This window comes from Pan troglodytes, chromosome 21, assembly GCF_028858775.2.
Source record: "Pan troglodytes isolate AG18354 chromosome 21, NHGRI_mPanTro3-v2.0_pri, whole genome shotgun sequence".
Classification (NCBI taxonomy): domain Eukaryota; kingdom Metazoa; phylum Chordata; class Mammalia; order Primates; family Hominidae; genus Pan; species Pan troglodytes.
Genome location: NC_072419.2, coordinates 32,208,483 through 32,219,384, shown reverse-complemented (window position 1 = coordinate 32,219,384; position 10,902 = coordinate 32,208,483). Strand labels below are relative to the sequence as shown.

General features: G+C 39.8%; 1 long non-coding RNA gene and 1 pseudogene across 8 annotated transcripts in view; one reads left to right on the top strand and one right to left on the bottom strand.

The window, feature by feature from the left end:
- LOC107969980 (uncharacterized) overlaps positions 1–10,902 on the bottom strand; it is a 69,657-nt gene that overhangs the window by 16,865 nt on the left and 41,890 nt on the right. For 6 of the 8 annotated variants that reach the window (XR_001712166.2, XR_010154119.1, XR_010154118.1 and 3 more), the window contains one exon: positions 121–276. This is a non-coding gene — a long non-coding RNA (uncharacterized LOC107969980). Of the gene's footprint in view, positions 1–120; positions 335–10,902 lie in introns of all 8 variants that reach the window. The other 2 variants (XR_010154116.1, XR_010154120.1) reach the window with 1 other exon arrangement.
- Positions 1,753–6,078, top strand: LOC107969979 (mediator of RNA polymerase II transcription subunit 28-like; annotated as a pseudogene).

Genomic DNA, 10,902 nt, shown 5'->3' with positions numbered 1-10,902 from the left:
AAATAAAATCTCTATATGCAGTCCCATATTGGTCTTTGCAGAGAACTCCCTCCAACACAGCTGATACCAAGAACAGTCTGACAAAACAAGTGGTAAAATAGGGATCTGGGGACCACTCACCTGCCTGGCAGGAGTAAAGCATGTTGGCTGGTGGGGCACAGGTAGGTGGTTAGCTGCAAAATATTTCACAGGTGATTTCCTGAGAAAATGTCTCAATGATAGAGAATGCTGCGGCAGATGTGATGATGCAGGCCTTTGAAAATGTAGGGAAAGTGCCTACAAAGAGCAGAGTAGACTGATTATCGCCGATCTGCATTACCACCTGCAGAAGGACCTTGAGAAATTGAAGACTTCATTCAGCCATTAGCAAACAGTTAATGGTTAAGTAAACCAGGACTCCCTGGTGAGTGCTTACAAGGCCTTTATCTTCTTGGATAGAAGGCAGAATTATTGCCCAAATATGTGGGCTGAAGGCCTGTAGCAGAGCTCTACAGATGTTGGAATGCTCAGCCAATGCATGTCTATTTTGTAGAGGTCAGACCCTTCGTAAGGAAAATCTGGGATCCTGAAAAATGACACCGGAACATCTCCATGGATGCCCAAGATTGCCTCTGCCATGCTCCCAGCCACAGACCATCTGGGTGTGTAGAGATGGCCCATCCTTCCTTAGGAATAGCATTTCCACCATTCATTACCACAGAACCTTCACAATTAAGGCCAGCTTAATGAGCATGTGCCCTACATAGCTGCACACAACCCTTGTCCAGCACAGGGAAGATACATGCAATATGCCTATCCTTTTGTAAATGGTATTTGTGATGCTTGCCCTTCAACTTCCATAACTTTCCTCATACTCATTTTGAGTTTCACTGCACATTGTGGGTTCACCAGAATTCTGTGCTCCTCTTCCATATTAAACACATTTACATCTGAGTGATCTGGGACACTGACAGCCCCAAGAGACACCACTGTCCATTTGGACCCAGAATTTGATTTGAACTCAGAAGACAATGTCTTAGCATAAACAGCCAAGGAACCCGGTCAACGCATTTCCTGCTCAAGTTCCTCTTATTAGCCAACCACTTGTGTTGAAAATGATCACACACAAGGGATTGGAAACATAAGGCAACTCATAGCTACTTTCTCTCTGTTTCTTACTCAACTTGAAGTTAGAGTGCACTGGTAGAATGTGCATATAGAGAAGTGAAGTAAAACAGTTGAATTAGACATTAGACACAGTGGTTCACGTCTACAATCCCAACACTTTCTGATGCCAAGTTGGGTGGATTGCTTGAGCGTAGGAATTCAAGACCAGCCTGGCCAAAGTGGCAAAATCCCATCTCTAAAAAAACTAGCCAGGTGTGGTGGCACATGCCTATAGTCCAAGCTACTTGGGAGGCTGAGGTGGAAGGATCACCTGAGCCTGAGAAGTTGAGGCTGCAGTGAGCTGTGATTGCGCCACTGCACTCAAGCCTGGGCAATAGAGCGAGACCTTGTCTAAAAAAAACAAAAACAAAAAAAAGGCTGAATTAGTTTCTGCAACATTTCTAATGTTCTAAAAAAAAAATCCTAATAGGAGCAACAAAGTAGAAATTGTGTCATTTCACTAATGGTGCTGATTTAAATGGGCAATGCACAATATAATGAAGAACAGGAAAGGTTGACATATATACACACCCACACACACACACATATATATAATATATACATAATTTTATTTATATGTGTATATATATATATATATACTTTTTTTTTTTTTGAGATGGAGTCATGCTCTGTTGCCCAGGCTGGAGTGCAGTGGCATGATCTCAGGTCACTGCAACCTCTGCCTCCTGGATTCAAGCAATTCTCCTGCCTCAGCCTCCCAAGTAGCTGGGATGACAGGCGTGTGCCACCATGCCTGGCTAATTTTTGTATTTTTAGTAGAGACAGGGTTTCACCATATTGGCCAGACTGATCTCAAACTCCTGACCTCGTGATCCACCCACCTCAGCCTCCCAAAGTGCTGGGATTACAGGCATGAGCCACCGTGTGCGACCTTATATATATTATTCCACAGAAAAAAAGAAACTTTGTTTTTATGGCATGTTTTCCTCTACCTTTTGAACAAAGGTCCCCATTTTCATTTTGTACTGTACCTGCAAATTAAGTTCACAAGGGAATAGGTGCTGCTCTCCCAGGAGCTGGTCCAACCTCCTCTCCCAGCCACCAGGCCAGTAATTATGATTATGTCTAAGGATAACCCAGTGCGCAAGTGTTGGTCTTGATAAAGGAGGAAAATGGTATATAGATACCTAAAGAATTGCCAAGAACTACCCAGCATGTATCAGCAGAAGGTTGAGTCCCTAATGTGACACTATTCCTCAAGAAAATAAACTACTTACTGGGGGACAAATTGACTACATCAGCCACCTGCCAGCCTCTAAAGTACAGTGGTTCAACCTCACAGGGATAAATACCTGGATTTATTCCAAACATGGATTTGCCTTTCTAGTCCTGTAAGGCTCAGCCAGCACTATTATTCACGCCTGATCCAAAGACATGAAATACCAAGTAATATAACATCCAACCCAGGAGATTCACTTCATAGCAAAAATGCTACTGGAGTGTAAGAGTAGATAACAACTCTAAATATGTATATATACCCAACAACAGAGCACTCAGATACATAAAGCAAATATTATTCACTGTAAAAATAAAGATTGCAAGACAATAACTATTGAGAACTTCACTCCACTGTCAGCATTTGATCATCTAAACAGAAAATCAACAAACACTGGATTTAAACTGCACTTTAGACCAAATGGACCTAACAGACATTTTCAGAATCTTTTATCCAACAGCTGTAGAACACACATTCTTCTCATCAGCACATGGAACATTCTAAAGGGTAAACCATACATTAGGCCACAAAACAAGTCTCAACATTTTTTTTTTTTTAGACATGGTCTCGCTCTGTCATCCAGGCAGGAATGAAGTCCTACAGCTCACTGCAGCCTTGAACTGCTGAGCTCAAATGATCCCCTCTTCAGCCTCCCAAGTAACAAGGACTATAGGTGCACACCACAATGCCTAGCTAATTTTCAACTTTTTGTAGAGACAATGCCTCACTATGTTGCCCAGTCTGGCCTCAAACTCCTGGCCTCAAACAATCCTCCCACTTGAGGATCCTCAGATTCCAAAATACTAGGATTACAGGCGTGAGCCACCAAGCCTGGCCTCAACAAATTTTTAAAAATTAAGGCTGGGTGCGGTGGCTCATGCCTGTAATCCCAGCACTTTGGGACACCAAGGCAGGCGGATCACAAGGTCAGGAGTTCAAGACCAGGCTAACACAGTGAAACCCTGTCTCTACTAAAAATACAAAAAATTAGCTGGGCGTGGTGGTGGGCGCCTGTAGTCCCAGCTACTCAGGAGGCTGAGGCAGGAGAATGGCGTGAACCCAGGAGGTGGAGCTTGCAGTTAGCCGAGATCACGCCACTGCACTCCAGCCTGGGCGATAAAGCGAGACTCCGTCTCAAAAAAAAAAAAAAAAAAAATTGAAATCATATCTAGCATCTTCTCAGACAACAATGGAATAAAACTAGAAATCAATAACGAGGAATTCTAGAAACTACAAATACATGGAAATTAACATATTGCTGAATGATGGTCAATGAAGAAATTAAGAAGGAAATAAAAACATTTCTTCAAGTAAAAAATATTGGAAACACACATCTCAAAACCTATGGGATACAACAAAAGCATTGCCATGAGGGAAATTTGTAACAATAAATAACTAGAGTCAAAAAGCAGAAAGACTTCAAATAACCTAAGGAGACACCTCAAGGAAAGAAAAACCAAACCCTGAATTAGTAAAAAGGAAGACATAATAAAGATCAGAGCAGAATAAAACAAAATAGAGACAAAATCTACAAGGAAACAATGACACGGAAAGTTGTTGTTGTTGTTGTTTAAGATAAAGAAAATCAATAAACCAGTAGCTAGACTAACCAACAATAAAAAGAGGAAGACCCAAATAAATAAAATTAGAAATGAAAAAGGAAACATTACAACTGATTCCACAAAAATGCAAAGGTTCATTAGAGACTTATGAACAATTATACACTAACAAAGTGGAAAACCTAGAGGAAATGAATAAATTCCTAGATGCATTTTATATAACAAGATTGAATCATAAAGAAATACAGGCTATTCGAGACACGGTGGCTCCACTAGGTGGTATGTTCTCTTGGCAGCCACCAGGGCCCCCACTACCCACATTGGAGCTCCGGGGCCAGGCTTCACTTCTTCAGGCAGCACCAGATACTCTGAGACCTTCTCACAGTACCTGGCGAATGAATTGGAGCCATCTTTCGAGGCTTGCTTTACTTCTCTAGTGAGTCAGGACTATGTCAATGGCACTGATCAGGAAAACATTCAAACTGCTGTTGATCAGTATATCTAGGAGTTTCTGGATATTGCAGCACAGGCAGAATGTTTTCCTACAAAAAATGATTGCAATTATTTGTCCAGACACCAGAGCAAGTTACCAAAGAGGATGTCTCAGAACTAAGGAATGAATTACAACAGAAATACACACTGGTCCAGAAGCACTTGACAAAGCTGAGGCACTGGCAACAGGTGCCGAAGGGCATCAAATGTGCAGCACAGAACACCAGGCAGCAGCCCTCAGGGCTCCTCCACGTACCTCAAGCAGGCATCTGCCAACATCCCTGCACCTCAGAAGCTGACCTGAACACAAAGGCCAAGGCCGTCAGCCCAAGATTGGGCTGGTGTCTGAGGCAGCCCTGTGCAGACAGTTTGCCACAAATCCCTTCTTATGAACTTGGCATTTTGAACGAAGGAGTTAGTTTTATGCTCCCACCTAAATTTTTTCCACTATTTTTATAAGCTGTTAATGTCTTGAGTACTTTATAAAATGCCCAGAGCTTGAGTAAACCAAATAAATTCTTTTTCTCTTTAGCACAGTTAAGACTGTTAGTGTGATGACACTTACAGATTCTATGTTTTTATTTTTGTAGGACTTTTCATCTTTTTGTGTGTGTTTCCTATTATTTCATCTGAGGGAAAAAAAATAGCCTGAGAATCAGGGGATGAGGATTTTGGTTGTAGGCCTTTTATGATAATTACCCTTCAGTGGTAGTATAGAAAAATATGTAAATTTGCTGTGTTTCAAGGCTTCAGAATACCTCAAAAGAGGAATCTAATGCAACAATGTTTGTAATGCTTCCAAAGCTCTAAGAATGGGGATTTTTTGTGTGAATAGGTCAGAACAGAATTAAGGTTTCCTGGGTTAGGGTAGTCACATTACAGTAGGATCCTTAGGTCAGTGCTGACTTTTATTCAGGGTAAGGTTATATTTTGTGTGGTTTGTTTACTTTTTTTTTTATAGGGAGGGACATAGTAGGATCAGTGATATGCTAAATTTTGTCATGTTCTGCAGTAATGAATCCATTTAAGTAATGGGGCAGACCCTTTTCTCAGTAACATGGCAGTTGGGGCATAGGTGAAGTATGAGAGACTAAAGCTTGCTCTGATTATCTCTTTTTGTTTTCAGTTTTGTTTGCTTATATTGTTTTTGTTTTACATTTTGGGAAGGGAGAGATTTTGCATTAAGTAAGATTTTTGCTGTGGATTTGATTCCAAGGGACTGGGGTCTCAGAGTGGAGGTGGGCTTGCGGTATGATCCTTGGCTACGTAACCTCCACCAAGAACATGTGGTGCCTCTGCCTTTAGGAAGATATTTTGTTCTCTCGTTCGTTCCACAGGCCACCTCAGATACTCTTTTGAATTGCTGTTAAGAAATACTCACAAGCATTGTTTCCTGCTCTTGTTGCGTGAGGTTTTCCAGTGTTTTATGCAGTCTTTTATTAGATTACATATTTTTACTCAGAACAAATGCTTTACTGTCATCTGAGCAGGGAGTACTCCTGTGGCTCAGTGTTTTGGCTCACTTTGTTTTCTCCAGCCTTGAAGGTCCCTCCCACACACACACACACACATTGACATCCATTCATATCTTGATCTGACCTAGATGCCACCTGGTCCCTAAAGCCTCCCAGCACCCTTTCTGCTGCATCCCTAGGGCACCAGACTTATCTCTTCTATTGCCCTTGTTAGGTTCTACCTTGTGGGTTAGTCATTTGTATCTGTCTCCCTGCCCATCACTAATTGTACACCCATAAAAATTAGACATTATTCCCCTTGAATATACCAGGGCCATATGTTATTTATCCTTATAAATGATACCTATTACTCTGTTTTATTTATGTATATACAGTATCTCGCACTTGAACCTGTGATTAATCACCTGAGACCAATGAATCCCCTCTGTTAGAAAGTATAGTTTAAACAAAGCTTTTAAAACCCACATTATATGACCTCAAGGTTGTTAGCCTAGTCATCTAATGGTGATTCAAAACTCTGATTAGCAGCTTTAGATTTCTTGATTAAAGACCTAAATAAACTAAGTTTTAGGCTTTTTTTTTTTTTTTTTTTTTTTTTTTTTTTGAGACAGAGTCTCACTCTGTCGCCCAGGCTGGAGTGCAGTGGTGTGATCTCGGCTCACTGCAACCTCCGCCCCTCCAGGTTTGAGCAATTCTTTGCCTCAGCCTCCAGAGTAGTTGGGACTACAGGCACGTGCCACCACGCCCAGCTAATTTTTTGTATTTTTAGTAGAGATGGGGTTTCACCATTGTGGCCAGGCTGGACTTGAACTCCTGACCTCGTGATCCACCTGCCTCGGCCTCCCAAAGTGCTGGGATTACAGGCGTGAGCCACCATGCCTGGCTTTTTTTTTTTTGAGACAGAGTCTCACACTGTTGCCCAGGCTGGAGTGCAATGGCGCCATCTCGGCTCACTGCAATCTCTGCCTCCCAGGTTTAAGCAATTCTGCCTCAGCCTCCCGAGTAACTGGGATTACAGGCTCCCACCACCATGCCCAGCTAATTTTTTCTGTATTTTTTAGTAGAGATGGGGTTTCACTGTGTTGGCCAGGCTGGTCTCGAACTCCTGACCTTGTAATCCGACCACCTCGGCCTCTCAAAGTGTTGGGATTACAGGCCTGAGCCACCGCACCTGGCCAGTTTTGGGCATTCTTTAAAAGGGGTTCTTAGTGAAAAGATTGGAAACTATTCTATTTAGTGCTCAGTGAAAATACTTTGAATTAATGTATATACCAGTTATTGCCATTTCCCTATTTAATTCAGAAGTTTTTTTAAATAAATAGCAATTTTTCAATCTTGAAAAAAAAAAGGAATACAAAACCTGAACAGACTAATAATAAGTAATGAGATTGAATCCATAATAAAAAGTCTCCCAACAGTGAAAAATCTAGGACCAGATGGCATTGCTGCTACATTCAACTTATAAAGAACAACTAACATTAATTCTCAAATTATTCCAAAAACATGAAGAGGCACGAATTCTTTCAAACTTGACCTCTGAGACCAGCATTACTCTGATACTAAGGAAACAACAGCCAAAAAAAGTCCCTAATGAACATACAGTAAAAATCTTCAAGAGTACTAGCAAACTGAACCTAGCAACACATCAAAAAGATAATATACCATGATCAGTGGAATCTACCTCAGGTATGCAAAGGAGGTTGAACATATGCAAATCAATAAATGTGATATATCACATCAACAGATTGAAAGACAAAAACTATGATCCTCTCAATAGATGCAGGAAAAGCATTTTATGTAAGTTAACATCCCATCCTGATAAAAACTGTCAACAAATTAGGCATAGAAAAAACATACCTCAACATAATATAAGCCACATATTACAAACCCACAGCTAACATCATAATGAATAGGGGAAAGCTGAAAGCCTTTCCTCCAAGAACTGAAACATGAATCAAATGCCTACTTCCACCTCTCTTATTAACATAGTAGTGGAAGTCTTAGAATCAGGCAAGATAAAGAAATTGGCATCCAAATTGGAAAACAGAAAGGCAAATTATCCCTCTTTACAGACAAGATGATCTTAAATATAGAAAATCCTAAAGACTTCACCAAAAAACTTAGAACAAACAAATTCAGTAAAGTTGCAGGAGACAAAAATCAACATACTAATATCAGTAGCATTTCTATACACTAATAATGAACTAGCTGAAAAATCGAAAAAGCAATCCCAACTATAGTAGCTACAAAAAAGTTAAATACCTAGGAAAAAATTTAACAAAGAGATAAAAGGCCTAGGCAATGAAAACCAAAAAATACTGATGAAAAAAATTGATGAGGACACAAACAGAAAGACATGCCACGCTTAAGAAGCAAAAGAATTAATGTTGTTAAGATGACCATACTACCCAGAGCAATCTACAAATTTAATGCAATCCTTATCAAACTACCAATGACATTCTTCACAAAAATAGAAAAAATACTCCTAAAGTTTGTAAGGAACCACAAAAAATCTCAAAATAGCCAAAGCAATGTAAGCATAAAGAACAAAGTGGGAGGCATCCTTTCTATATATACTAAACCAATGAAGAGAATAAATAGCACAGAAAAACATTCATGTATTTACAGCCAACTGATTTTTAACAAAGTCACCAGGAATATACATTGGGTAAAGGACACTGTCTAATAAATGGTACTAGGAAAACTGGACAGCCATATGCAAAAGAATAAAACTATACCCCTATCTTTTACCATATGCAAAAAAATCTGCTAAAAACAGATTAAAGACTTAGTGTAGGACCTGAAATCATAAAACTGCTAGAAGCAAACATAGGGAAAATGCTTCAGGAATTGGTCTAGGCTAAGATTTTGTGACGGAGACCTCAAAATCACAGCCAACAAAACCAAAAATTGACAAATGGGACTATATGAAACTAGAAAGCTTCTGCATTGCAAGTAAAACAACAGAGTGAAGAGACAACATATAGAATAGAAGAAAATATTTGCAAACTATTCATCTTATAAGGGACTAATATACAGAATATACAAGGAACTCAAACAACTCGACACAAAAACCAAATAATCTAATTAAAAAGTGGCAAGGGATCTGAATAGGCATGTCTCAAAAGAAGACAGACATACAAATAGGCAACAAGTATATGGAAAAATGCTCAACCTCACTAATCATCAGGGAAATGCAAGTTACAATGAGAGATCTCCTTACCCCAGTTAGGATGGGTATTATCAAAAAAGACAAAAAAAAATAATGGCAAGATGTGGAGAAAAGGCAATTCTTACACACTGCTGCTGGGAATGTAAATTAGTACAGCCATTATGGAAAATGATATGGAGGTTCTTTTTAAAACTACAAATTGAACTGCCATACAATGAAGCAATCTTAAAACTTGGTATTTATCCAAAGGAAAGGAAATCAGGCAGGGTGTGGTGGCTCATGCCTATAATCCCAGCACTTTGGGAGGCTGAGGCTGGTGGAACACTTGAGGTCAAGAGTTCGAGACCAGCCTGGCCAACATGGTGAAACCCTGTCTCTACTAAAAATACAAAAATTAGCCAGATGTGGTGGTGCACACCTGTAATCCCAGCTACTTGGGAGACTGAGGCAGGAAAATCGTTTAAACCTGGGAGGCAGAGGTTGCAGTGAGCCAAGATCGCACCACTGCACTCCAGCCTGAGTGACAGAACGAGACTCCTCAAAAAAAAAAAAGGAAATCAGTATACCAAAGGAATACATGCACCCTGATGTTTATTGTAGTAGCACTGTTCACAATAGCCAAAACATGGAATCAACCTAAGTATCTATCAGTGGATGAATGATAAATAAAATGTCCTATATATACACAGTGGAATATTATTCAGCCATAAAAACATAATTAAATCCTGTTATTCTACACCAAAATGGATGGAACTGGAGGTCATTACGTTAAGTGAAATAAGCCAAGCACAGAAACACAAACATCACATATTCATATGTGGGCGACAAGAAAGTTGATCTCATAGAGGTAGAAAGTAAAACAATGGTTACCACAAATTGGGAACAGGACAGGCCTAGGGGAATGAAAAGGCATTGGTTAATGGGTAGGAACATAGAGTTAGATGGAAGGAATATGTTCTAGTGTTTGATAGCACAGTAGGATGGCTATAGTTAACACCAATATATTGTATATGTCATAATAGCTAAAAGAGAAGATTTGAAATGTTCCCAACACAAAAGCAGTAAACATTTGAGGTGACGGATAGACTAAGTACTCTGATTTAATCATTTCATATCGTATGTATACATTCAAATATCACATGTACTTCATAAATATGTGTCGTTATTATGTATCAATAAAACTTTTAAAGGAAACTATTATGCTAAGCAAAGAAACCAGACATAAAATACCTCAAATTGTATGAGTTTACTTATTAAATTTCCAGAAAGGCAAATCTTAAAAATAGAAAGTATATTAGTTGTTGCCTAGGGGTGGGAAGGTTAGATGACTACAAAGTGAACTTTTGGGAGTGAAGGAAGTGCTCTAAATTATGGTGATTATCACACAACTGTATAAACTAAAACTCATCAAACTGAATACTTTCCAGGGTTAAATTTCAAAGTACGTAAATTATACCTCAATAAAATGTTCTTTTTTAAAAAGGATTAGGCCGGGCGCAGTGGCTCATGCCTGTAATCCCAGGACTTTGGGAGGCCAATGCGGGCGGATCACTTGACCTCAGGAGTTCGAGACTAGCCTGGCCAACATGGCGAAACCCTATCTCTACTAAAAATACAAAAATTAGCTGGGCATGGTGGCGTGCGCCTATAGTTCTAGCTACTTGGGAGGCTGAGGTATGAGAATCGCTTGAACCTGGAAGGCGGAGGTTGCAGTGAGCCAAGATGGTGCCACTGCACTCCAGCCTGGATGACAAAGCGAGACCCTGTCTCAAATTAATTAATTAATTAATTAATTTAATTTAAAAGGATTATACTCCATGA